The sequence below is a fragment of the Budorcas taxicolor genome, chromosome 18, assembly GCF_023091745.1.
Source record: "Budorcas taxicolor isolate Tak-1 chromosome 18, Takin1.1, whole genome shotgun sequence".
NCBI lineage: Eukaryota > Metazoa > Chordata > Mammalia > Artiodactyla > Bovidae > Budorcas > Budorcas taxicolor.
The window spans coordinates 51,486,428-51,514,030 of record NC_068927.1 but is presented as its reverse complement, the minus strand read 5'-3'; the positions used below and the strand labels follow the sequence as shown (position 1 = coordinate 51,514,030).

General features: G+C 43.0%; 1 pseudogene; it reads left to right on the top strand.

The window, feature by feature from the left end:
• Window positions 1-65: 65 nt before the first annotated feature.
• On the top strand, window positions 66-24,731 carry LOC128063961 (cytochrome P450 2B4-like; annotated as a pseudogene).
• The last annotated feature ends 2,872 nt before the right edge of the window (window positions 24,732-27,603 follow it).

Genomic DNA, 27,603 nt, shown 5'->3' with positions numbered 1-27,603 from the left:
CCACCACCCTGTACCCAGCCTCCACACGTTCCTGGAGCTGACACCCCCTCCCACCACCTTGGCGGATGTGCTCTCCATTCAAGGGCATCGCCCACCAAGACACCTCCAGCCCATCAGGGGCCCGTGGGTAGCTGGCTTAGGATCCGCTGAGATGATAAACTTCATGGCCTCTGCAGCCCCTGCAAACTTTGGGCTCCCTCTTGTCTCTGGAGAGTTAGCAGGAGCTCTGCCAAGGTAGGATCCTGGCACACCTTCCCCACCCATAGGGCAAAATAACAAATAGTGAAGCAGACTGCCTTTAAGAGAGACAGCAGGATCGAAGGTAGGCACGGACCGTGGCTCTCTCCACCATCCTGCTCCTCATTCTCTTCATTGGCCTCCTGCTCCTCTGGGGCCCCGCTGCCTCCGGGGTCCACCTTCCCCACCTCCCCCCGGACCCTGGCCTCTGCCCTTCCTGGGAAATGTCTTGCAAATGGACCACAAGGGCTTCCTCAAGTCATTGCAGGCGGTGAGATGGAAAGGGCAGGTGGGGGGCGGGAGGAAAAGGAGGTGGGTGGATGGGAAACAGCTCAGAGGCAGCAAGGGAGCTGGGGGTCAAGTTCGGGTGTGACTTCCCAGACCCCCTTGGGGACTGTCTTCTTCCAGTCATGATCTGGCCCTAGATACACAATAGAGAAGCTACCAGAATTCTTATGAGAAGGAGTGAAGACAAGGTTGGGTGGAGAGAGAAATTAAAAAAGAAAATTTCTTTTAATTATTGATTTTTGTTTGGAGGATAACTGGTTTACAATATTGTATTGATTTTATTTTAAAAATTTATTGAAGTGGAGTTGATTTACAGTGTTCCATTAGTCAGGTGTACAGAAAAGTGATCCAGTTTTATATATATATACACATATATTTATTCTTTTTCGATTCTTTATCCGTATAGGTTACTACACAATACTGAGTCGAGTTCCCTGTATTATACAAGTAGGTCTTTGTTGATTATCTACTTTGTATATAATAGTGTATATGAATGTATTTTTTAGTGTGTGTATATTAATCCCAAGCTTCTAATTTATCCCACCCCACCACCCATGTTTCCTCTTCAGTAACCATACATTTGTTTTCTACATCTGTGACTCTGTTACTGTTTGTAAATAAGTTCATTTGTATGATTTGTTAAAAAAAAAAAAAACTAGATTCTATATGAGTGCTATTATACATTTGTCTTTCTTTGTCTAACTTCACTTACTATGATAATCTCTAGGCTCAACCATGTTGTTGCAAATGGCATTATTTCTTTTTTGTTAATGGCTGGGTAATATTCCACTGTATATAAGCAACATATTTTCTTTACCAATCCTCCATCAATACACATTTAGGTTACTTCCCTGTCTTGGCTATTGTAAATATTGCTGCAATCACACTAGGGCTCATGTATCTTGTTCTTTTTTTTTTTTTTTTTTAAGACTTTTAATATAGTCCCCAGTACAGTTTAATAATACATGCCAAATGAGTGTTGAAAAGTAGTCATAATAAAGATAGATGACAATAATTATCAATACTTTGAATGGTCTGCTGAAAGAACTCATCCTTAATGCCTCTTGTGCTGCTGCTGCTAAGTGGCTTCAGTTGTGTCCGACTCTGTGCGACCCCATAGACGGCAGCCCACCAGGCTCCCCCGTCCCTGGGATTCTCCAGGCAAGAACACTGGAGTGGGTTGCCTCTTGTGCAGTATTTTGTAATTAATTTTTATTGAAGTATAATTGATTTATAATGTTGTGTTAGTTACTGCTGTACAGCAAAATGAGTCACTTACGCATACACATATATCCACTCTTTTTAAGATTTTTTTCCAAATAGGTTAGGTTATTATGGAGTATTGAGTAGAGTTTCCTGTACTCCATAGTAGTTCCTTATTAGTTATCTATTTTTTATACTAGTGTGTATATGTTATTTTTTATTGAGGTATAGTTGACTTACAATGTTTCAGGTGCACAGCAAAGTGATTCAATTATACAGATACACATATACTGCTTTTGAAATTATTATTCATCATTGGTTATTACAAAATATTGACTATAGTTCCCTATGCTATACAGTAAACTTTTGTTGCTTCTTGCAATCTATTTTTTAATTAGAAATCTAGCATTCTATTCATACCAAGTCAAACAAGTAGAATCAAAATGCCATAATTTTTTAGCTTAGGCAAAAAGTCACAAGTTTTCAAAAATATATGTATTATACATATTATACAGATATACATATACATACAAAAGCTTTTCTACTACACTTGATAAGCTTTGAGAAAAAAGATTAAAAAGGAGATGGAGAAATTGAAGAACATAAATGAAATGAAATGGGAGCACTGGATATGAAATAGAAAAAGTGAAATAAATTAGATAAAAATAGATCATCATAGAGTCCAGTTGTTTTTAAACATGACTGCTCATGAGAAGCATTTATCTAGAGTAGTGTGTATATGTTAATCTTAGTCTCAATTTATCCCTCTCACCCATTATTCCTTGGTAAACATATGTTTGTTTTCTGTATCTGTGACTCTATTTTTGTTTTTCAATTTTAACTAATTTCTTTTGAAGTACAGTTGATTTGTACAATGTTGTATTGGTTTCTGCTGTACAGCAAATTGAATCAGCCATATATATACATATGTCCACCCTCTTTTAAACTGCAGTGCCATATAGGTCATTACCAAGTATTCAGTAGAGTTCCCTGTGCTATACAGTGTGTTCTTATGAGTTACCTATTTTGTATCTGTTGTTGTTCAGTTGCCAAATAGTGTCTGACTCTGCGACCCCATGGACTGCAGCATGCCAGGCCTCCCTGTCCCTCATTATCTCCTGGAGTTTGCCCAAGTTCATGCCCATTGAATCAGTGATGCAATCACTGATTGCGTCCAACCATCTCATCTTTTGCCATCCTCTTCTCATTTTGCCATCGATCTTTCCCATCATCAGGGTCTCTTCCAATGAATTGGCTCTTTGCCTCAGGTGGCCAAAGTATTGGAACTTTAGCTTTAGCATCAGTCCTTCCAATGGATGTTCAGGGTTGATTTCCCTTAGGATTGACTGGTTTCATCTCCTTGCATTCCAAGGGACTCAAGAGTCTTCTCCAGCACCAAAATTCAAAAGCATAAATTCTTTGGGGCTCAGTTTTCTAATGGTCCAACTCTCATATCCATACATGACCACTGGAAAAATCATAGCTTTGACCATACAGACCTTTTTTGGCAAAGTGATGTCTTTGTTTTTTAATACGCTGTCTAGGTCTGTCATAGCTTTTCTTCCAAGAGGAAAGCATCTTCAAATTTCATGGCTGCAGAGGCCATCCACAGTAATTTTGGAAGCCAAGAAGAGAAAATCTGTCACTGCTTCCATTTTTTCCCCATCTATTTGTGATGAAGTGATAGGACCAGATGCCATGATCTTAGATTTTTGAATACTGAGTTTTAAGCCTGCTTTTTACTCTCTTATTTCACTTCCATCAAGAGGCTCTTTAGTTCCTCTTTGCTTTCTGCCATTAGGGTGGTATCATCAACATATCTATGGTTATTTATATTGAAAGATTGTTGCTGAGCCATGAAAGATGCTGGGATTCTTGGCCTCTGAAGGAGAGGAATTCAATCGGGGCCAGGGACAAGGCTTGATCACTCAGAGCTTTTGTGTAATAAAGTTTTATTAAAGTATAAAAGAGATAGAGAAAACTTCTGACATAGACACCAGAAGGGGGCAGAAAAAGTGTCTCCATGCTAGTCTTTAACAGGAAGTTATACACCTACTGGGCTTCCCTTGTGGCTCAGCTGGTAAAGATTCCACCTGCAATGTAGGAGACCTGGGTTCGATCCCTCGGTGGGGAAGATCCCCTGGAGAAGGGAAAGGCTACCCACTCTAGTATTCTGCCCTAGAGAATTCCATGGACTGTAGTCTATGGGGTTGCAAAGAGTCAGACACGACTGAGCGACTTTCACTTCACTTCACTTCACTTATATACCTACTTAGCTCAGTTCAGTTAGTTCAGTCACTCAGTCGTGTCTGACTCTTTGTGACCCCATAAATCGCAGAACATCAGGCCTCCCTATCCATCACCAACTCCGGGAGTTTGCTCAAACTCATGTCCATTGAGTCGGTGATGTCATCCAGCCATCTCATCCTCTGTTGTCCCCTTCTCCTCCTGCCTCCAATCCCTCCCAACATCACGGTCTTTTCCAAGACCCTGGTGTCCATGAACTGGACATGGAACAACAGACTGGTTCCAAATAGGAAAAGGAGTACATCAAGACTGTATATTGTCACCCTGCTTATTTAACTTATGTGCAGAGTACATCATGAGAAATGCTGGGTTGGAAGAAGCACAAGCTGGAATCAAGATTGCCGGGAGAAATATCAATAACCTCAGATATGCAGATGACACCACTCTTATGGCAGAAAAGGTGGCGAAAGTATTGGAGTTTCAGCTTTAGCATCATTCCTTCCAATGAACACCTAGGACTGATCTCCTTTAGAATGGACTGGTTGGATCTCCTTGCAGTCCAAGGGACTCTCAAAGAGTCTTCTCCAACACCACAGTTCAAAAGCATCAATTTTTCAGTGCTCAGCTTTCTTCACAGTCCAACTCTCACATCCATACATGACTGCTAGAAAAACCATAGCTTTGACTAGATGGACCTTTGTTGGCAAAGTAATGTCTCTGCTTTTTAATATGCTGTCTAGGTTGGTCATAACTTTCCTTCCAAGGAGTAAGCATCTTTTAATTTCATGGCTGCAGTCACCATCTGCAGTGATTTTGGAGCCCAGAAAAATAAAGTCTGACACTGTTTCCACTGTTTCCCCATCTATTTCCCATGAAATGATGGGACCAGATGCCATGATCTTTGTTTTCTGAATGTGGAGCTTTAAGCCAACTTTTTCACTCTCCTCTTTCACTTTCATCAAGAGGCTTTTTAGTTCCTCTTCACTTTCTGCCATAAGGGTGGTGTCATCTGCATATCTGAGGTTATTGATATTTCTCCCAGCAATCTTGATTCCAGCTTGTGCTTCTTCCAGCCCAGGGTTTCTCATGATGTACTCTGCATGGAAGTTAAATAAGCAGGGTGACAATATACAGCCTTGACGTCCTCCTGTTCCTATTTGGAACCAGTCTGTTGTTCCATGTCCAGTTCTAACTGTTGCTTCCTGACCTGCATACAGATTTCTCAAGAGGCAGGTCAGGTGGTCTGGTATTCCCATCTCTTTTAGAATTTTCCACAGTTTATTGTGATCCACACAGTCAGCAGTAGTAGATGCTTTTCTGGAATTCCCTTGCTTTTTCTGTGATCCAGTGGTAATTTGATGTCTTGTTCCTCTGTCTTTTCTAAACCCAGCTTGTACATCTGGAAGTTCTCAATCTTTTTGACTTATGTTTTTTCTGGACATATGTCCAAGAATGGGATTGTTGGGTCATATGGTAACTATATTTTTTGTTTTCTAAAGAACATCCATACTGTTCCCCATACTGGTTACACCAATTTACATTCTCTCCAACAGTGTAGGAGGGTTCCCTTCGGAGAGAGACATTTGAATAGACGTGAGACTTTGAGCTGTGATGCTGTGTAGGTTAGGAGGGAGAGATTCTATAGCTTGGATGTGGGGAGTCTCTGTAATTTTTAAAAGCAAAACTGAGAGGTCTCAGGGCAAAGCCAAGAGAGGGGGATGCTTGGGGTCAGGTGGTATGTGAGGCTCGGAGGAGACCACAGGGTTCCAGTCTCAGCTCTTCCCTGTTGGGACTGCAGTCTGAAGGTTAGGTTAACTGGGAGGTATGAGGCAGGGGTGAAGTGGAGACCCTTCTCTTGAGTCAGGAGTGAGACCTGTACTCTGCCCCCACAGCTTCAGGAGAAATATGGGGATGTCTTTATCATCTACCTTTACCGTCTACAGTGGTCTCAGCCCACTGTCATCCTATGGGGGTATGAGGTGATGAGGGAGGCTCTGGTGGATCAGGTCAAGGGGCTCTCTGGCCGAGGGCACATCACCATCACTGACCCTGTCTTCCAGGGAACAGGTGAGTGGGGAACGAGGGTGAGGATTAGGGAGAGGAGGAGGGACTATCCCATGTGCCTTCAAAGCCTTCCCTCCCCGCCACACCATCAGGTCTGGGTCTTGCCAGTGGGAAGTCATGGAAGGTTCTACGGCGATTCTCTGTGACCACCATGAAGGACTTTGGGATGGGGAAGCGGAGTATTGAGGAACGAATCAAGGAGGAGGCTCAGTCTCTGGTGGAGGAGCTTCGGAAATCCCGGGGTGAGTGCAGACTGGGTGGAGGTGGGGATGAGATGGGGTGAGAGAGAGGGAGAGGGCATGTGACTGATAAAGAGAGATCCAGAGACAAAGACAGAGAGAGGCAGAAATAGGTTCAGATAAACAGAGGAGAAGAAGATAGAGACAGAAAAAGAGAAAGAGAATGAGGAAAAACAGAGAGAGACAGAAACTAGCAAAGAGAGAGGGAGAGGCAGAGAAAGTAGACAGAAGCACAGAGAGCATAGACAGAGAAACACAGCAAAAGCAAGACAGAGAGATATGCAGAAGGTGACACAATAAATCTAGGAACAGAAACTGCAAGGAAACGTGAAAGCAAAAAGTAAAGGGAGTAGGGAGTTATTGAAGTCAGGGGAACACGGAATGTCAATGAGGTTAAGGAGAGGGGCTACAAAGATGTGGCAAGAGAACAGAGAAGAAGGAGTGAGTCTGAAAGAGTGAATGAAAAGACCAGAGAAAGTCAGCCCAAAACACAGACCATGAAAATCAACAAGAGACCCCGAGGTGGACACTTTCAGAAAGAAATCTTAGAAACCAATAAAAGCTGAGTCAACCAAGAGAAAGACAAACTAATCAAAGGAGCTAGGATGAGATGGCACCAGCCAGGTCAGAGACAACCAGAAGGACTGTGCAGGGGACCCCTCCCCCATGACAGACCTATCTCCTCAGGGGCCTACCTGGATCCCCACTTCCTCTTTAACTCCATCAGTGCCAACATCATCTGCTCCATTGTCCTTGGTGAGCACTTTAATTACCAGGACCCTAGATTATTATGGCTGCTACATTTAATGAATGAAATCTTTATCATTCTCTACTCTTTCTATACCCAGGTGAGGAATCAAATGAATGGTGGGCCAGCAATCAGGGTGGGTGGACCCCAGGAAGAGAACAAATACTTTCTGTCCTGAACACTAAACACAGAAGGTACAACCCCTGTCCCCTCCCAGGTGAGGCCATCCATCAGTTCAGGGGTCATAATCAGGCCTTGGACAAGGACGGGCTTCAAGAGAAGAAACCTCAGCAGATGTGAGAGTGACTGAAGCTGGGTGCAGGGATCTATGCACTACTGTTTGCATGTGTGTGTGTGTGCATGTGTGCACTCAGGTGGGAGGTACACCCGCCAAGTCCACAGGGTGAATTATGCCCTTTGGATGTTGCTGCGTGTGCAGCTCAGAGCATCAACACTCACAGCACCAGCCCAGTGAACACAATGGGTTCTGCGCCTTGTCTGTTGCCCTGTAGGTGTTTGAAATCTTCCCGGGCATCTTGAAACACTTTCCTGGCACACACACCCACTTGTACAGCATGACTGAAGAAGTGAAAGATTTTATCACTGAGAACAGGGAGAGGCGCCAGAAGATGCTAGCTTTCAGTGGCCCTAAGGACTTCATTGATTCCTTCCTACTCTGCATGGACAAGGCAAGGCCTGCCCCCGATGGGCACTGGGGATGGGAAAGACAGTGATGGAAATCGTACTGACATTGAACTAATATCTTTGGGTGTGATGTACATGTTCTTTAAATGTTGAAATACTTCCCTAAGGATTAGCAAGAAAGCCAAAGATCCAACCTCTCAGCAGAGCCCCCCACCATTCCTTCCTATACCCCCTCAACACTTCCTTCCAGCAGTCTTTAAAGAGATGGTAAGCAGTTAACATGTGTCCAGTAAGTTTTTTCTGAGACACAGCTCTCTCCTTCTCCCAGCTGGGACAGAGTCAAGTCTGTTCTGGTTGGTCAAGCTCCATGTATATTCAGGTTGATAGAGGCGAATGTCTGTTCTGATTGTTCTGACAAGTGCCATACCAGTTGTTAAATATGGACAAGGCAAGGGCTGCCCTGGACTCGGGGGGAGTGGGAGCCGGAAAGAGACTGATGGACCCACTACGGACATTGAGCTAGTATCTTTATGCGGGATGTATGTGTTCTTTAAATGTTGAAATACTTCCCTAAGGATTAGCAAGCAGTCCATGGTCCAATCCCTCCCCTCTATTCCTTCCTAATCCTCTCGAAGCCTTCCTTTTGGAATGCCTTTAAAGAGATTATGACAAAGTTAACACACGGTCCAGTAAGCTTACTCTGAGATGGATCTCACTCCTTCCCCCAATTCTGACAGGCACAGATCCGAGTTTGTTCTGATTAGTCAGAGGCCTATGTCTGTTCTAACTGATGGAGGCCAACATCTGTTCTGGCAAGTGCTTCAGTTCAGTCGCTCAGTCGTGTCCAACTCTTTGCGACCCCATGAATCGCAGCACGCCAGGCTCCCTGTCCATCACCAACTCCCGGAGTTCACTCAGATTCACGTCCATCGAGTCAGTGATGCCATCCAGCCATCTCATCCTCTGTCATCCCCTTCTCCTCCTGCCCCCAGTCCCTCCCAGCATCAAAGTCTTTTCCAATGAGTCAACTCTTTGCATGAGGTGGCCAAAGTACTGGAGTTTCAGCTTTAGCATCATTCCTTCCAAAGAAATCCTAGGGCTGATCTCCAGAATGGACTGGTTGGATCTCCTTGCAGTCCAAGGGACTCTCAAGAGTCTTCTCCAATACCACAGTTCAAAAGCATCAATTCTTCAGCACTCAGCCTTCTTCACAGTTCAACTCTCACATCCATACGTGACTACTGGAAAAACCATAGCCTTAACTAGACGGACCTTAGTCGGCAAAGTAATGTCTCTGCTTTTGAATATGCTATCTAGGTTGGTCATAACTTTTCTTCCAAGCATAAGCTTTTAAATATCTTCAGGATCATCCCTGGAATGTCAGCTATAAGGGCCAATCAGGAGTGCAATGACACCCAGGGACAGAGAGAATCAACAACAGAAAATCAACGAAATCAACAAATTAACCTCTAACTTTCATTGAGCTTATCATAAATTATCAAAATAACTCCATGAGGACGCAGTAAGGCACTGAGAGATTATATTCCTCACCCAAATACACACAGCTGGTAAATGTTAGGGCCAGAATTTGAAGTCCAGGCACTTTGATTCCGGAGCTCACCCTTTTGGTACCTTGTTGGCCTTGATTAGAGAAAAAGAGGTTCAATAAAAAGAATAACTGGCACAGAGGAACATGGTGTTGGTAGGGAGATAAGAGACTCAGAAATGGGGAATTTCTGCAGGGGGAAATGTTAAGAATCACCCATCCCCATCTCTAGGAGTGCTCAAATCCTGAGAGTGAGTTTCACCAGGAGAATCTCACTCACATGGCGCTCTCACTGTTCTTTACTGGTACAGAGACCTCCAGTTCCACACTCTGCTTTGGGTTTCTACTCCTTCTTAAGAACCCCTTAAGGTTCTTAGGTGAGCTGGGCTTATGGGAGGTGGGGGCGGGGGAGGAATGAGGGTCTCTAAGGCCATGATGGGAGGCTGATACACAGATAACTTCTGTCCTGAGCGATCTGGGAGAAAAAAAAAAATCACCCCTAGAGGGCTTCCCTGGTAGCTCAGCTGATAAAGAATCCTCCTGCAATGGGGGAGACCTGGGTTGGATCCTTGTGTTGGGAACATCCCTTGGAGGAGGGCATGGAAACCCACTCCAATATTCTTGCATGGAGAATCCTCATGGACAGAGGAGTCTGGTGGGCTATAGTCCATGGGATTGCAAGGAATCGTATGTGACTGAGCAACTAAGCACAGCACACAGGCATTTGTAACTTTGGTGGCTCAGATGGTAAAACGTCTGCCTGCAATGCAGGAGACCCGAGTTCGATCCCTGGGTCGGGAAGATCCCCTGGAGAAGGAAATGGCAACCCACTCCAGTACTCTTGCCTGGAAAATTCCATGGACGGAGGAGCCTGGTAGGCTACAGTTCATGGGGTTGCAATGAGTCAGACACAACTGAGCGACTTCACTTTCAGAGACAAAGCTCTTTGAAGTTAACAGAGCACTTTAGGATTTACTTTACAAAGAATTTTTCATGCAGGCAAGCACCCTCTGGTGTAGAAGGTGTTTGTACTTATGCAGTGTTTTGCAATCTTCCCTGAGTGATGGTAAGGTGCCTTCTGGTTTTCAAAGAATGCTCCTGACGTAAAGCATTACCTTTTGCAGTGCATTTTGCTGTCTACTAAAGTACAGGATTCTTGCCAACTACTCTTTCAAGTGGACTAAGAATTTGACTTTTTAACATATATTGCTAATTTACATGGAGAAGGAAATGGCCAATTTACAACTAATTAAAAAGCCCCTCCATTGGTTCTCAGTTGATGTCTGCAGATCAGACTTGGAGATACTCTCACCTCAGCAGACTCCATTCTTTCACTGGAATGAATTTAAAGCCAGCCTGAGGGAATGACTTATCTAAAATCACATAGCAAGTGAGTGAGACAAAAGGAGATGACACCAGTTTCAGCTACAACCCATTTTTAGTTGGAAAAGCAAAAAGCACCATGAAGTGTTGAATGAATTTCTACCCACCCATCCTTACCCAGTTTACCCCCTGTCATAACTCATAACTAGAGTAGAAATAACAGATAAGACTTCTTCACAAACAAGTTTCTAACTTTCTTTTTTGATGCCTTCATTGAGAGGAACGATAACCCAACATCTTAGAAAAGAACTTACAAGACCCTTTCATCAGTCTGCAGGTCATTTTCAGGTCACTTGGTTGAGTCCACTGTTATGGGCATTTGTTGACATACCCTCCTCCCACTTGAACTGTTCTCAGAGAAAGTCCAGGCAGAAATCGACAGAGTGATTGGTGCACACCGTCTCCCAGCTCTGGAAGATAGGGCAAAAATGCCTTATACAGATGCCGTCATCCACGAGATTCAGAGATTCAGTGACCTAGTCCCTCTTGGTGTCCCCCACTCTGTCATCAAGGACACTCACTTCTGAGGATATTACCTCCCTAAGGTGAGACCAGCAGGGTCACAAATCTTGATTGTAGGTGCTGTCTGCCTCCAATCCTATGGTTCATATCTGGTTGTTGGACTATGATAAGAATTTTCATTTCCAGATTTCTATGGAAGAGAAGAGATTTTACAAATATACTGAAGTCTTCTTTCTTTTGTTCAGTCATATTTATTACCTTTACAAGATATTAGGTTTGCTGGAGAAAATAGAATATATTTTTGAAGCTCGTTATACAGTAGAGTTGGTTTTTGTAAACCTTTTAAAATCATTTCTTCTTAATGTTTATATGAATCCACGTGTTTATATATACCCATACACACAATGATTGGCTCGTACTGTGAGAGTCAGGTTGCAACTGAGTGACCTTGTCTTTCCATGCATCTAGCACAATTTGGGAGAAGGCAATGGCGCCCCACTCCAGTACTCTTGCCTGGAAAATCCCATGGACAGAGGAGCCTGGTAGGCTGCAGTCCGTGGGGTCGGTAAAAGTCTGACACGACTGGGCGACTTCACTTTCACTTTTCACTTTCATGCATTGGAGAAAGAAATGGCAACCCACTCCAGTGTTCTTGCCTGGAGAATCCCAGGGATGGGGGAGCCTGGTGGGCTGCCGTCTATGGGGTGGCACAGAGTTGGACACGACTGAAGTGACTTAGCAGCAGCAGCAGCACAATTTGCAATTTGTGTGTGTGTGTGTGTGTATGTGAGTGTCCTTTTCTTTTTTTAATATAACAGTTTGTTGTAAACATATTGTTCAGGTCAATGCCTATGGTTATAACTCATTTTTTGTGTGTGTGTGGTAGCTTACATTGCTGAGATAGGTGTACCTAGAGGTGATATTCACAGTTTTGAATCACCCAATGGACAGCAGTGGAAGTGAGAAATAGATTTAAAGGACTTCCTCAGCGATCAATGCAAATAAATAGAGGAAAACAATAGAATGCGAAAGACTAGAGATCTCCTCCAAAAATTTAGAGATACCAAGGGAACATTTCATGCAAAGATGGGCTCAATAAAGGACAGAATGATAGGCACCTAACAGAAGCAGAAGATTTTAAGAAAGGTGGCAAGACTACACAGAAGAACTCTCCAAAAAAGAGCTTCACGACCCAGATAATCAAGATGGTGTGATCACTCCCCTAGAGCCAGACATCCTGGAATGTGAAGTCAAGTGGGCCTTAGGAAGCATCACTACGAACAAAGCTAGTGGAGGTGATGGCATTCCAGTTGAGCTATTTCAAACCCTAAAAGATGATGCTGTGAAAGTGTTTCACTCAATATGCTGCAAATTTGGAAAACTCAGCAGTGGCCACAGGACTGGAAAAGGTCAGTTTTCATTCCAATCCTAAAGAAAGGCAATGCCAAAGAATGCTCAAACTACTGCACAATTGCACACATCTCACACGCTGGTAAAGTAATGCTCAAAATTCTCCAAGCCAGGCTTCAGCAATACGTGAACCATGAACTTCCAGATGTTCAAGCTGGTTTTAGAAAAGGCAGAGAAGCCAGAGATCAAATTGCCAACATTCTCTGGATCCTGGAAAAAGCAAGAGAGTTCCAGAAAAACATCTATTTCTGCTTTATTGACTATGCCAAAGCCTTTGACTGTGTGGATCACAATAAACTGTGGAAAATTCTAAAAGAGATGGGAATACCAGATCATCTGACCTGCCTCTTGAGAAACCTATATGCAGGTCAGAATGCAGCAGTTCAAACTGGACATGGAACAACAAACTGGTTCCAAATAGGAAAAGGAGTACGTCAAGGCTATATATTGTCACCCTGCTTATTTAACGTATATACAGAGTACATCATGAGAAACGCTGGGCTGGAGGAAGCAGAAGCTGGAATCAAGATTGCCGGGAGAAATCTCAATAACCTCAGATATGCAGATGACATCACCCTTATGGCAGAAAGTGAAGAAGAACTGAAGAGTCTCTTGATGAAAGTGAAAGAGGAGAGTGAAAAAGTTGACTTAAAGCTTAACATTCAGAACACTAAGATCATGGCATCGGTCCCCATCAGTTCAATTCAGTTCAGTTCAGTCACTCAGTCGTGTCCAATTCTTTGCGACACCATAAATTGCAACACGCCAGGCCTCCCTGTCCATCACCAACTCCCGGAGTTCACTCAGACTCGCGTCCATCGAGTCAGTGATGCCATCCAGCCATCTCATCCTCTGTCGTCCCCTTCTCCTCCTGCCCCCAATCCCTCCCAGCATCAGAGTCTTTTCCAATGAGTCAACACTTCACATGAGGTGACCAAAGTACTGGAGCTTCAGCTTTAGCATCATTCCTTCCAAAGAAATCCTAGGGCTGATCTCTCTGCAGTCCAAGGAACTCTCAGGAGTCTTCTCCAACACCACAGTTCGAAAGCATCAGTTCTTTGGCACTCAGCCTTCTTCACAGTCCAACTCTTACATCCATACATGACCACAGGAAAAACCATAGCCTTGACTAGACGGACCTGAGTCAGCAAAGTAATGTCTCTTCTTTTGAATATGCTATCGAGGTTGGTCATAACTTTTCTTCCAAGGAGTAAGTGTCTTTTAATTTCATGGCTGCAATAACCATCTGCAGTGATTTTGGAGCCACCCCCCAAAAGAGTCTGACACTGTTTCCACTGTTTCCCCATCTATTTCCCATGAAGTGATGGGACCGGATGCCATGATCTTCGTTTTCTGAATGTTGAGCTTTAAGCCAACTTTTTCACTCTCCACTTTCACTTTCATCAAGAGGCTCTTTAGTTCTTCACTTTCTGCCATAAGGGTGGTGTCATCTGCATATCTGAGGTTATTGATATTTCTCCCAGCAATCTTGATTCCAGCTTGTGTTTCTTCTAGCCCAGCGTTTCTCATGATGTACTCCACATAGAAGTTAAATAAGCAGGGTGACAATATACAGCCTTAACGTATTCCTTTTCCTATTTGGAACCAGTCTGTTGTTCCACGTCCAGTTTTAACTGTTGCTTCTGACCTGCATATAGGTTTCTCAAGAGGCAGGTCAGGTGGTCTGGTATTCCCATCTCTTTTAGAATTTTCCACAGTTTATTGTGATCCACATAGTCAAAGGCTTTGGCATAGTCAATAAATCAGAAATAGATGTTTTTCTGGAACTCTCTTGCTTTTTCCATGATCCAGGGGATGTTGGCAATTTGATCTCTGGTTCCTCTGCCTTTTCTAAAACCAGCTTGAACATCAGGAAGTTCACGGTTCATGTATTGCTGAAGCCTGGCTTGGAGAATTTTGAGCATTACTTTACTAGCATGTGAGTTGAGTGCAACTGTGAAGTAGTTTGAGCATTCTTTGGCATTGCCTTTCTTTGGGATTGGAATGAAAACTGACCACTGCTGAGTTTTCCAGATTTGCTGGCATATTGAGTGAAGCACTTTCACAGCATCATCTTTCAGGATTTGAAATAGCTCCACTGGAATTCCATCACCTCCACTAGCTTTGTTCATAGTGATGCTTCCTAAGGCCCACTTGACTTCACATTCCAGGATGTCTGGCTCTAGATGAATGATCACACCATCGTGATTATCTGGGCCGTGAAGATCTTTTTGCACAGTTCTTCTGTGTATTCTTGGCAAATAGATGGGGAAACAGTGGAAACAGTGGCTGACTTTATTTTTCTGGGCTCCAAAATCACTGCAGATGGTAATTGCAGCCATGAAATTAAAAGACGCTTACTTCTTGGAAGGAAAGTTATGACCAACCTAGACAGCATATTACAAAACAGAGACATTACTTTGCCAACAAAGGTCCATCTAGCCAAGGCGATGGTTTTTCCAGTGGTCATGTATGGATATGAGAGTTGGACTGTGAAGAAATCTGAGCACCAAAGAATTGATGCCTTTGAACTGTGGTCTTGGAGAAGACCCTTGAGAGTCCCTTGGACAGCAAGGAGATCCAACCAATCCATCTTAAAGGAGATCAGTCCTGGGTGTTCATTGGAAGGACTGATGCTAAAGCTGAAACTCCAATATTTGACCACCTGATGCGAACAGCTGACTCATTGGAAAAGACCCTAATGCTGGGAAAGATTGAATGCAGGAGGACAAGGGGATGACAGAGGATGAGATGGTTGGATGGCATCACTGACTCAATGGGCATGTGTTTGGGTGGATTCTGGGAGTTGGTGATGGACAGCAAGGCCTGGCGTGCTGCAGTTCATGGGATCGCAGAGAGTCAGACACGACTGAGTGATTGAACTGAACTGAACTGAATGAACAGCACCCATCAGGTTATATTCTGGCCCCAGTCCTGGAGTCAGCTCTTTACAGGGCTCTGTTGAGTCAGATGTGAGCCTTTTAGTTGATGGATCATAAAGAAGACCAAGACGTCTTGGGGATGAGGGATCAGGGTGATTGGTGGGGATACCTAGAGGGATCAGACACTAGTAACCAAATGGGGAGTCATTTCAACATTTCTGCCACTAACTGTAGAGCCACACAGTGGGTGAAGCTCATTATCAGCTGTGGAGGCACCATAATGGATTCAGCCACTCTTTGTTGATGGCCATTTGAATCCACTTGTCTTTGATGTCCTCTTAGGACATTACTGTGTACACCATCCTGAGCTCTGCCCTCCAAGACCCACACCACTTTTAGAGCCAGATGCCTTCTACCCTGGCTTCTTCCTGGATGTGCAGGGCAACTTCAGAAAGTCAGAAGTCTTCATTCCATTCTCCATGGATAAGTCATGTTCTTTCTCCCAAGAGGGAATGCCTGCTCACTCACGCTCTGTGTATGACTTTCTGACTCAGTTCAGCCCCAAACACTTGGTGAACATTTTGGGAAAATGTGAGGATTCTGGAGGAAAAAGAAAGCAAAACATCTACAGAGAGAGAGAGAGTGTGAGGCAAAGGGAAGGGATATGGTATGATAGAGGAGACAATGGAGACAAAATCAGTGATATAGGTAAAGAGACAGATGCAGACACACGTTTCTTGCACACACAGAACAGGCAAAGAAATGATCCATTTTTGAGCACCTGCTATGTGCCAGGAATGTTGAAAGATGTTTACAGTTTTTCTTTGAAAACTCAAATAACTATTCTAATTTTTATATTGGAAACAAGGGGAATTTTTATAATATAAATGAAGACAAAAAGAGTTTCATATTTAAAATATGAGCCAGATTAGAGTGAGATCCGTTGGTACTCAGGGCACACAAATTTAAGGAATATTCACTCCCAGGGTTGTGCAGTTACCTTGATTCAATCACCTATCAAGTAATTCAGCTTTTAGCTACTGACTTGAAATTCCTTCAACTGAAAAAATTTAATCTCCTTAGGTCTACCTCTGTTTGTTTTTTATATTGACTCACCTCTACAGTCATTGTCTAATCTATCTTTTCTAGCTATATAATATTATTTGGCTTATTATACCTGTATGTATGTTTTAGTATTTTATGGACACCATACTCTTCTTTGTTATTGTAACACATTTTATTGTTCTTCAGAGTATACTTTAGAATTATTTTATCAAAGTCTCAAAAAAATTCGATTTGGATTTTATTAGAATTCACCAAATTGGTAGTTTGACTCAGATATCTTTGACAAATCTAAATATTTACTATATCCTAGACACAAGATAGTGTGTCCATTTAGTTCTTGTATTATTGGTGGCATCTTGAACTTTCTTTAAACTAGGCTTTGCCTATTTCTTTCCAAATTTATTCCTAAGGAACATGGGAGGAGATCGTGGCTATTGTTTATAGAGCCTCTTTTTCAGCTCAGGCTGTGGGCTGCTATTTTAAAAATACCATAGACTGATGGCTTAGGCAAAATAAATTATTTTCTCACAGTTATGGAAATAATTATTGCCACAAATCACCGCAAGTCTGCGATCAGGGATCCAGCATGGTCAGGTTCTGGTGAGGTCTCTCTTTCTGACTTGCACACGGCCACCATCTTGTGTGGCCTCACATGGCAGAGTGAGGGTTCTGGTATTCCTTCTTCTTCTTATAAGAATCCTCTTCCTTCTTGGAGGCTCCACCCTAATGAAGGCATTTAAACCTAACTACCTCTCAAGATCCCTTCTCAAAATATCACTTTGGGGGTTAGGGCTGCAATGTATAAATTTGGGGAGGACACATTTCAGTATAGAGCACTCTTCTAATGTATTTTAATTGTTTTAATATGTATATCATATATATATATACTACCTATATATACCACCCAAAGAAACTAAAGACCTATATATAGAAAACTATAAAACACTGATGAAAGAAATCAAAGAGGACACTAATAGATGGAGAAATATACCATGTTCATGGATTGGAAGAATCAATATAGTGAAAATGAGTATAGTACCCAAAGCAATTTACAAATTCAATGCAATCCCTATCAAGCTACCAGCCATATTTTTCACAGAACTAGAACAAATAATTTCAAGATTTGCATGGAAATACAAAAAACCTCGAATTGCCAAAGCAATCTTGAGAAATAAGAATGGAACTGGAGGAATCAACTTGCCTGACTTCAGGCTCTACTACAAAGCCACAGTCATCAAGACAGTATGGTACTGGCACAAAGACAGACATATAGATCAATGGAACAAAATAGAAAGCCCAGAGATAAATCCACACACATATGGACACCTTATCTTTGACAAAGGAGGCAAGAATATACAATGGAGTAAAGACAATCTCTTTAACAAGTGGTGCTGGGAAAACTGGTCAACCACTTGTAAAAGAATGAAACTAGATCACTTTCTAACACCGCACACAAAAATAAACTCAAAATGGATTAAAGATCTAAATGTAAGACCAGAAACTATAAAACTCCTAGAGGAGAACATAGGCAAAACACTCTCAGACATAAATCACAGCAGGATCCTCTATGATCCACCTCCCAGAATACTGGAAATAAAAGCAAAAATAAACAAATGGGATCTAATTAAAATTAAAAGCTTCTCCACAACAAAGGAAAATATAAGCAAGGTGAAAAGACAGCCTTCTGAATGGGAGAAAATAATAGCAAATGAAGCAACTGACAAACAACTAATCTCAAAAATATACAAGCAACTTATGCAGCTCAATTCCAGAAAAATAAACGACCCAATCAAAAAATGGGCCAAAGAACTAAATAGACATTTCTCCAAAGAAGACATGCGGATGGCTAACAAACACATGAAAAGATGCTCAACATCACTCATTATCAGAGAAATGCAAATCAAAACCACAATGAGGTACCACTTCACACCAGTCAGAATGGCTGCGATCCAAAAATCTGCAAGCAATAAATGCTGGAGAGGGTGTGGAGAAAAGGGAACCCTCCTACACTGTTGGTGGGAATGCAAACTAGTACAGCCACTATGGAGAACAGTGTGGAGATTCCTTAAAAAATTGCAAATAGAACTACCTTATGACCCAGCAATCCCACTGCTGGGCATACACACCGAGGAAACCAGAATTGAAAGAGACACATGTACCCCAATATTCATCGCAGCACTGTTTATAATAGCCAGGACATGGAAACAACCTAGATGTCCATCAGCAGACGAATGGATAAGAAAGCTGTGGTACATATACACAATGGAGTATTACTCAGCCATTAAAAAGAATTCATTTGAATCAGTTCTTATGAGATGGGTGAAACTGGAGCCGATTATACAGAGTGAAGTAAGCCAGAAAGAAAAACACCAATACAGTATACTAACACATATATATGGAATTTAGAAAGATGGCAATGACGACCCTGTATGCAAGACAGGAAAAAAGACACAGCTGTGTATAACGGACTTTTGGACTCAGAGGGAGAGGGAGAGGGTGGGATGATTTGGGAGAATGGCATTCTATCATGTATACTATCATGTAAGAATTGAATCGCCAGTCTATGTCTGATGCAGGATACAGCATGCTTGGGGCTGGTGCATGGGGATGGCCCACAGAGATGTTATGGGGAGGGAGGTGGGAGGGGGGTTCATGTTTGGGAACACATGTAAGAATTAAAGATTTTAAAATTAAAAAAATAAAAAACTAAAAAAAAAATTGTTTTAATATGTATATCAGAAATCCACTGAAGTTTTGGGGTGCATATTTCTGTCTTAACTGAACAAATTCCTTATATTATTTTTATAATTAACAGTTTTTCATTTATCTCTTGTCTTTTCCTAATAAATAGTGTTAACATCTGTAAATGATGATATTTTGACTTAAATGTTTCTTAGACTAAAGTCACATACCATGTTTTCCTAACACTTCTGTATCTTGAGAAGAAATAATACTGATAGTGAGCAATCTCCTCTAATTCCTAACTTTAAGGAGAATGTTTTTATTTTCTCCATTAAGCTTAACACTGGCTATCATGTATTCTAAATATTTTATGGCTATTCTACCATGTGTTTTTATCAATTGTAAATCAAATTAAGGACATATCTTGTTTCTATTTTACAAGTTCTTCTTTTTAAAATTTTTTACCAGGGTGATATATTGAGTATTACCAATAGTTTTCTCAGCTCCTATCAAATGATCAAATTATTTAAGTGGTCAAAGGAAAAAATAATTTGATCATTTGATAGGAGCTGAGAACAAGAGAGACTTCAGGGGACAGGGGACTGGCTCAAGGCCCCATAGGAAGCCATGGTCTATGGAGGTCAGGGCAGGGCTAAGGTATGATAAACACTCTGAACATCTCAGTGACTTAAAATCAAAAGGTTATTTTCCTGTGCATGCAACATGCTCATCCCAGGCCTTGAGAGTCTTATAGAATGGGAGCTAATGAAGGTTCTATCCTACATATTAGACACAGAGAAAACAGCATGACAAGCAAAACTGAGCCCTTGCTTCACTGGACCAAGCAAATACCATCCAAGTTCAATGTGGCAGAGATGTTTATGCACTCAGAGATGAGCTATGAATACTAATGAACAGTAATTAACTTTGCCACACACACACACACAAGGCAACTCTTTGGGCTCCTTTCCATCCCATGAGACTGTGGGTCCACAGGATGCAGGCGAAACTTTAGCCCAGCCCAAGGACACATTGCTCTCACCCTTGGTTATTCCGGTGGACATAGGCTGTGCTGAAGTCAACTGAGATACTAAGGGCTCCACCTGCATGGATGCTTTTGTGGAAGTTGAACCCATCTTATAGGGAGATATGAGGGGTGGTTTTGACAGTCAGAACCGTGGCTCTGACTCCCATGTCAATGTATGGCAAAACCACTACAATATTGTAAAGTAATTAGCCTTCAATTAAAATAAATCAATTTATAAAAAAAAATAAAAGAAAGAAAAGAAAGATGGGGGCAAGAGTGGATGTGGTCCTGGTCAAAGTTTTTAAAGCATGATGTGGGCATAAGCAGTCAAAATCTCCACAGGTTGGGAGGCCATGGGTCTGGGCATGGATCTGGGAGGCTTATTGGGTTGATTGCTGATTGTGGGCAGGACCAGGGGGCTGGGAAGAGGGTCAAGGTGACCAGAAGAGTGCGGACACTCAGAAACTTAGAGCAAGGCTGTGCATCCACTGATCAGAAGTCGGTCACCATTTGAACAGCCAAGTGCCCACCTACTCCGGGACAGACCAAAGGTTTCATCTCCCTCTACCTCTCTCCCATGGTCCTCATACCCAGGGCACGCTGCCACAGATTTCTCCAGTGTTTTCCCATTTTCTCATAAATTGGCTTAGTTGAGATTATAGTTAACACATAAAGGCACACACACAGAGACAGAGAACTCCAGAAGGGAAAAAACTAGGTTCCAGGAGGAACAGAGGAGGGTGCCATATGAGATAGGCTGAGAAGAGGAAGGTCTTAGAACATATAGATACCGCCCCCCCCAAAAAAAACATATAGATACCCCTCCAGCGCAGAGGCAAACACACACACACACACACACATACACAGAGATGTGTTAGTATTGAGGACAATAGGATCAGAAGTACCTCACATGTGCTGTTAAGTCATTTCAGTCGTGTCTGACTCAGTGTGACCCCATAAATGGCAGCCCACCAGGCTCCTCCATCCCTGGGATTCTCCAGGCAAGAACACTGGAGTGGGTTGCAGTTTCCTTCTCCAATGCATGAAAGTGAAAAGTCAAAGTGAAGTCACTCAGTCGTGTCCGACTCTTAACGACCCCATGGACTGCAGCCCACCAGGCTCCTCCATCCATGGGATTTTCCAGGCAAGAGTACTGGAGTGTGTTGCCATTGCCTTCTCCAACCTCACATGTAGGAGTAAGCAAATACCTCAGAATTGTGGGGGTGGAGCAACCAAGTGCTCTGCAGGACTCCGCCCACTGACTCTCCCTCCCTAACACCCTCAGGAAAACGCTTCTGTCTGGGTGAGAGGTTGGCCCCCTCAGAGCTCTTCCTCTGCTTGACCTCCCTCTGCAGAACTTCTCCTTGGATTCTCCCAAGACCCGAGAAGACAATGATCTCATACTGTGGGCAAATGTGGCAGGGAGGCCACCCTCTGTGTTTCAGGTCTGCTTCCTGCCCCACAGGGGAAGGGGATGGTGAGAAGCGGAGCGAGTCCTTCCATCCAGCCCCTGCCTCTGTCCAAAATTAACATGTGCAGGTTCCTGACTCCTCTCTGCTCCCTCTGTTTGTGGAAGTCTCTTCTCTGGTCTCTCCTTCATCTCCTGCTATAGTCACCACTCCTCCCCAGATGCCCACTCTGTTGACTGACAATATTTCAGGGTCAAGAAATATCTTCAAAACTTAGTGTTACCACTACCCCTGGGCTTCCCAGGTGGTACAAGTGGTAAAGAACCCACCTGCCAATGCAGGAGACATAAGAGACTGAGTTTGATCCCTGGGTTGGGAAGATCCCCTGAAGGAAGTCATGGCAACCCATTGCAGTATTCTTGCCTGGAGAATCCCATGGACAGAGGAGGCTGGTGGGCTACAGTACTTAGGGTTGCAAAGAGCTAGACATGCTGAAGCAACTCAGCATGCAAGCACTATCGCCCCTAGCACAGTTAGGGTAACTGAGGCACCAAAGGAGGGCAAGATTTAGATCTAAGCTTACTGGAGAAGGAAATGGCAACCCACTCCAGTACTCTTGCCTGGAGAATCCCATGGACAGAGGGGAATAAGTGACTATCTCTGGCTCTTTCATTTACCATAATGTTTTCAAGGTTCATCGACATTGTAGCAGATATTAGTAGGTCATTTGTTTAATGGCTGACTAATATTCCATTGTGTGGAAATACATTTTGTGTCTTCTTTCATCAGTCAATTGACATGTTGATTGTTCCACCTTTTGTCTACTGTGGAGAGGTATGTCCACACACAAGCGTTGTAACACTGCAGTGAAGGGTCCCAGGTTCCACATCTGTTTCATTTCCTTGCTGAAACACTTTCCACCTTTATTCTTTTTTTTTTTTTTTAAACTTTTTACTTTGTATTGGGATATCCCTGGTGACTCACAAGATGAAGAATCTGCCTTCAGTGTGGGAGACCCAGGTTCAGTCCTTGAGTTGGAAAGATCCCCTGGAGAAGGAAATGGCCACTCACTCCAGTATCCTTGCCTGGAGAATTCCACAGGCAGAGGAGCCTGGAGGGCTACAGTCCACAGAGTCGCAAAGAGTCGGACATGACTGAGTGACTAACACTTTCAATTTCACATAGCCAATTAACAAACAAACAAGATTGTGATTGTTTCAGGTGAACAGTGAAGTGACTCAGCCATACGTGTACACGTATCCATTCTCCAAATTTCTGTGCCATCCAGGCTGCCACATAACTTTGAGCAGGGTTCCTTGTGCTATACAGCAGGTCCTTGTTGGTTATCCATTTTAAGTATAGCAGTGTGTACATGTAGGTCCCAAACTCCCTAAGTATCCCTTCCCTGCATCCTCCTCCTCAACCATAAATTCGTTCTCTGTTCATCCAAGCAGAAGTCTGTGTAGTCTCTTTTTGTTTTGTAAGTTCATTTGTATCATTTCTTTTTAGATTCCACATATGAGGGGTGTCATCTGATATTTCTCCTTCTCTAACTCCAATCAGTATGACAATCTCTAGATCCACCCATGTGGCTGCAAATGGCATTATTTCACTTTTTTTTAAAGCTAAGTAATATTCTATTGTATATATACACCATGTATTTCTGGGGTTTTATCTTGTTCATTCATCTGAGGCATAATCCTCTGCCTTTTCATTTTGTTTAGTTTTCTGTGATTGTGGTTTTCATTATCATCAAGTCCATAGTCTTGAATTTTACCAATGACTTCACTGACCCAGGAACCCTAGCTCTGCCCAGTGCAATGGCCTCCTCCTTCAATTGATCTTCAGCTGGGGGCACATGCGGGTTGATGCATGAGAGTCAGTTTATCCATTCAACAGTCCTCTTCTAAGCTTAGAGAGAGGCACAGATGTGGCAAGTAAAGAGAGAGACAGACAGGTAAGGATATAATGAGAGAAAGACAGAGACAAGACAGAGTCAGAGAAAGACAGGAGAAATACTGGCAGAAAGATTGAGAGAGATGTGAGGGAACACAAGTAGATGGAGGAGAAGGATGAAGACGAAGAGGAGGAAGAAGGAGAGAAACAGGGTAAGACAGAGAGAGAAAAAGAGAGACTGACATAAATAGCAAAGAAGAAACACTGAGGCAGAGAAAAGGAAACTCAATAGGGAGACTGAAAAATGAGAAAGCATTGCAGACAGAATCAGACTGGCATAGACAGAGAAGGTGAGTTAAATAAGATTGAGGAAGACAGAACAAGGAAGAGGAAGAGAGTATAGAAAGAAACAGTGCCTGACAGGAGGTATAGACAGGAAAAAGGATTGAGGCAGATGACCACGGGCAGAGACAGCCCAAGGGTGGCTGGTTGCAGAGCCCAAGGGATGGGGAGGACTGGGTGGGAGGAAGCAGAAATCAGGCTCTTTTGGAAGAGCCTAGTTGCAGAACCAGTTACAGAATAATCACATGGGAGCTCTTCCCTGAGTGTTGCTAAGTTCATGTGTCCTAACTTCTAAATGGGCCTAGATGTGGGTCAAGTGTTATTCTAAGAATTTTAACAAACATTAACTTCTTTTACTTCATAATAGCCCTACAAGATAGGTACTGTTCTTCCCATATTAGACATGAAAGACAGTAAAAATGTCAAGTCAGAAATATGCCCATACCTCCAAGTGGAAGCACACACACTCACACACACATCCAAGGAGAAGTATCTCCTTACATTCTGTGGAGCCACTGAACTCTTTGGAAATCAAACAAATGCTACAAACAGTGACATGGAAAGATGAGAAAGTTACATCCACCCAGCAAAACACACCTTTCACAGGATCTGGGACTTCACTAGGAATCAACCTTGAATGGCAGGTTAAAAGTCAATTTCACACAAATATATTGCAATGGACACAGGTGTCTGGGCTTTGGGAGGTGACAGGGCAAAGAATGTGCAAGCACCTGTTGTCCACATTGTGAACCTCTGAGCTCACAGGAAAGCCTATTTGTCTCAGCAAAGGCATCTCCCACACAAAATTACTCCTCTTCTTCACCACCATCCTCCAGAACTTCTCCATGGCCAGCTCCTAGACCTCTGAAGACATTGACCTCACTCCCCAGGACAGTGGGGTGGGCAAAGTTCCCTTGATGTTCCAGATCCACTTCCTGCCCCATCAAAGAGGCTGAGGGAAGGTGATCAAGGATGCCAGGGTCACGTGTGTCTCCACCTCTCCAGAACTGCCCCTGGACTCTCTCCCTGTCTTTCTGCCTCTGATCAGGCTGTGTTGTGAGCCAGCATCTCTCCCCTCCATGGATGCCCCTCCATGGGAAAGTCCCATCTGCAGTCTCACCTCCTTCCATCCTTCCCCAGCTCTTCTAAACTCAAGAAGGTGTTTTTCTTTCCCCATGTATAGAATTTCAGCAGTGTTCTATGTGTAGAAAATAGGACTAAATGGGAAAATATGGCTCAGTATCTCTCTCCACTTCTGCCTCTGACACCACAGCTCACCCCAAGTGACTTCTCCTCTCTTCAACACAACCACAGCTTCCTTTTCTCATCACCTTGTGCTCCTTAATCTGTGCATCCATGGGCTCCCTTGAGTCCTCCTTCCAGTAGCCCCTTGAAGTGGGTTCAATTGATTTTGCACACCTTACAGATGAGTAAACAGGAGCTAGGCAATGGCCAGAGTGCTCCAAGGTCATCTGGTTAGTGAGTGGAGAAACGAGATTCACACTCTGGGTCCCTGGCTTTTGAGAGGAGCTGGCTTTTTCACTCAGCTCCTTTCTGCCCACGAGATAGTTTTAAATGAGGCTGAAGTTCACGTCATGTAACTAACTAGTTTAAAGTGCATAATTTGGTGGCATTTAGTTCATTCACAAACCTGACCATCACCACTACTCTCTCTAGTTCCAAACATTTTCATCACCCAGAGGAAAACCTGGTACCCTTTAGTAGTCATTCCCCATTTGCCCTTCCCCTCAGCCCCTGAAAACACCAAATGTTTGCTGTCTCCATGGATTTACCAGTTCAGCACATTTCATATAAATGAATTATACAATCTTGGTCTTTCATGTCTGGCTTTTTTAACTTAGTGTGGTGTTGTCCAGTTACATTCATGTTGGAGATCATAGTTGTACAGAGTGGTCCTCCCTCATCTTCAGCTTCTTGCCTCTCCCTCCTCCTTCCCTTCATGAAGGGTCTTATCAGCCCATGGCCCCTGAGCTGTGTGGTTCTATAATGGGGTCTTGGATTCCCTGATATTCCCCTTCCAGTACCCTGAGCCACAAATAAACATCCTATATCTGGCATTCCTGGGGCAGGTGATCCTAGCAGGTTACATCCGACTCATTTATTGTCTAATCACTAGGGATCTTTTGAGAGGTGAGAATTCTCCTTCCATTTTTGCATGAAATGTTCCCTTGGTATCTGTAGTTTTCTTGAAGAGATCTCTAGTCTTCCACCATTCTATTGTTTTTCTATATTTCTTTACGTTGTTCACTTAGGAAGGCTTTCTTATCTCTCCTTGCTTTACTTTGGAACTCTGCACTCAAATAGGTATACTTTCCCTTTTCTCTTTTGCCTTTAGCTTCTCTTTTGCCTTTCTTTCAGAGCTTTCTGCTTTGCCCTTTCACTCATCTCACACCCTAGCAAAGTAATGCTCCAAGCCAGGCTTCAACAGTACATGAACTGTGAACTTTCAGATGTTCAAGCTGGATTTAGAAAAGGCAGAGGTACCAGAAATCAAATTACCAACATCTGTTGGATCAGCAAAAAAGCAAGAGAATACCAGAAAAACATCTACTTCTACTTTACTGACTATGGCAAGCCTTTGACTGTGTAGATCACAACAAACTGTGGAAAACTCTTCAAGAGATGGAAATACCGGACCACCTTACCTTCTTCTTGAGAAATCAGTATGAAGGTCAAGAAGCAACATTAGAACTGGACATGGAACAACTGACTGGTTCTAAACTGGAAAAGGAGTATGTCAAGACTGTAAATTATCACCCTGCTTATTTAACTTACATAATGCAAAGTACATCATGCAAAATGCCGGGCTGGATGAAGCACAAGCTGGAATCAAGATTGCCAGGAGAGATATCAATAACCTCAGATATGCAGATAACACCACCCTTTTGGCAGAAAGCAAACAGGAACTAAAGAGCCTCTTGATGAAAGTGAAAGAGAAGAGTGAAAAAACTGGCTTAAAATTCAACATTCACAAAACTAACATCATGGCATCTGGTTCCATTACTTTATGGCAAATAGATGGGGAAACAATGGAAACAGTGACAGACTTTATTTTCTTGGGCTCCAAAATCACTGCAGATGGTGACTGCAGCCATGAAATTAAAAGATGCTTGCTCCTTGGAAGAAAAACTATGACTAACCTAGACAGCATATTAAAAAGCAGAAACATTACTTTGCCAACAAATGTCCATCTACTCAAAGCTATGGTTTTTCCAGTAGTCATGTATGGATGTGAGAGTTGGACTATAAAGAAAGCTGAGCACCAAAGAATTGATGCTTTTGAACTGTGGTGTTGGAGAAGACTCTTGAGAGTCCCTTGGACAGCAATGAGATCCAACCTGTCCATCCTAAAGGAAATCAGTCCTGAATATTCATTGGAAGGACAAATGCTGAAGCTGAAGCTCCAATACTTTGGCCACCTGATACCAAGAGCCAACTCATTGGAAAAGACCCTAATGCTGGGAAAGATTGAAGGCAGCAGGAGAAGGGGACAACAGAGGATGAGATGGTTGGATGGCATCACTGACTCAATGGATGTGAGTTTGAATAAGCTCCAGGAGTTGGTGATGGACAGGGAGGCCTAACGTGCTGCAGTCCATGGGGTCATAAAGAGCTGGACACAACTGAGCTACTGAACTGAATTCTCCTTCCCCTCAATGCCTGTTGCATGAGGGAAAACATACTGTCTTGTTCAACACTCTACTCTCAGTACCTGGAGCAGTATGTGACAGGTGACAGGTGTCTAAAATATTTGCTGAAGGGACTTCCTTGTTGGTCCAGTGATTAACTCCAAGCTTCCACTGCAGG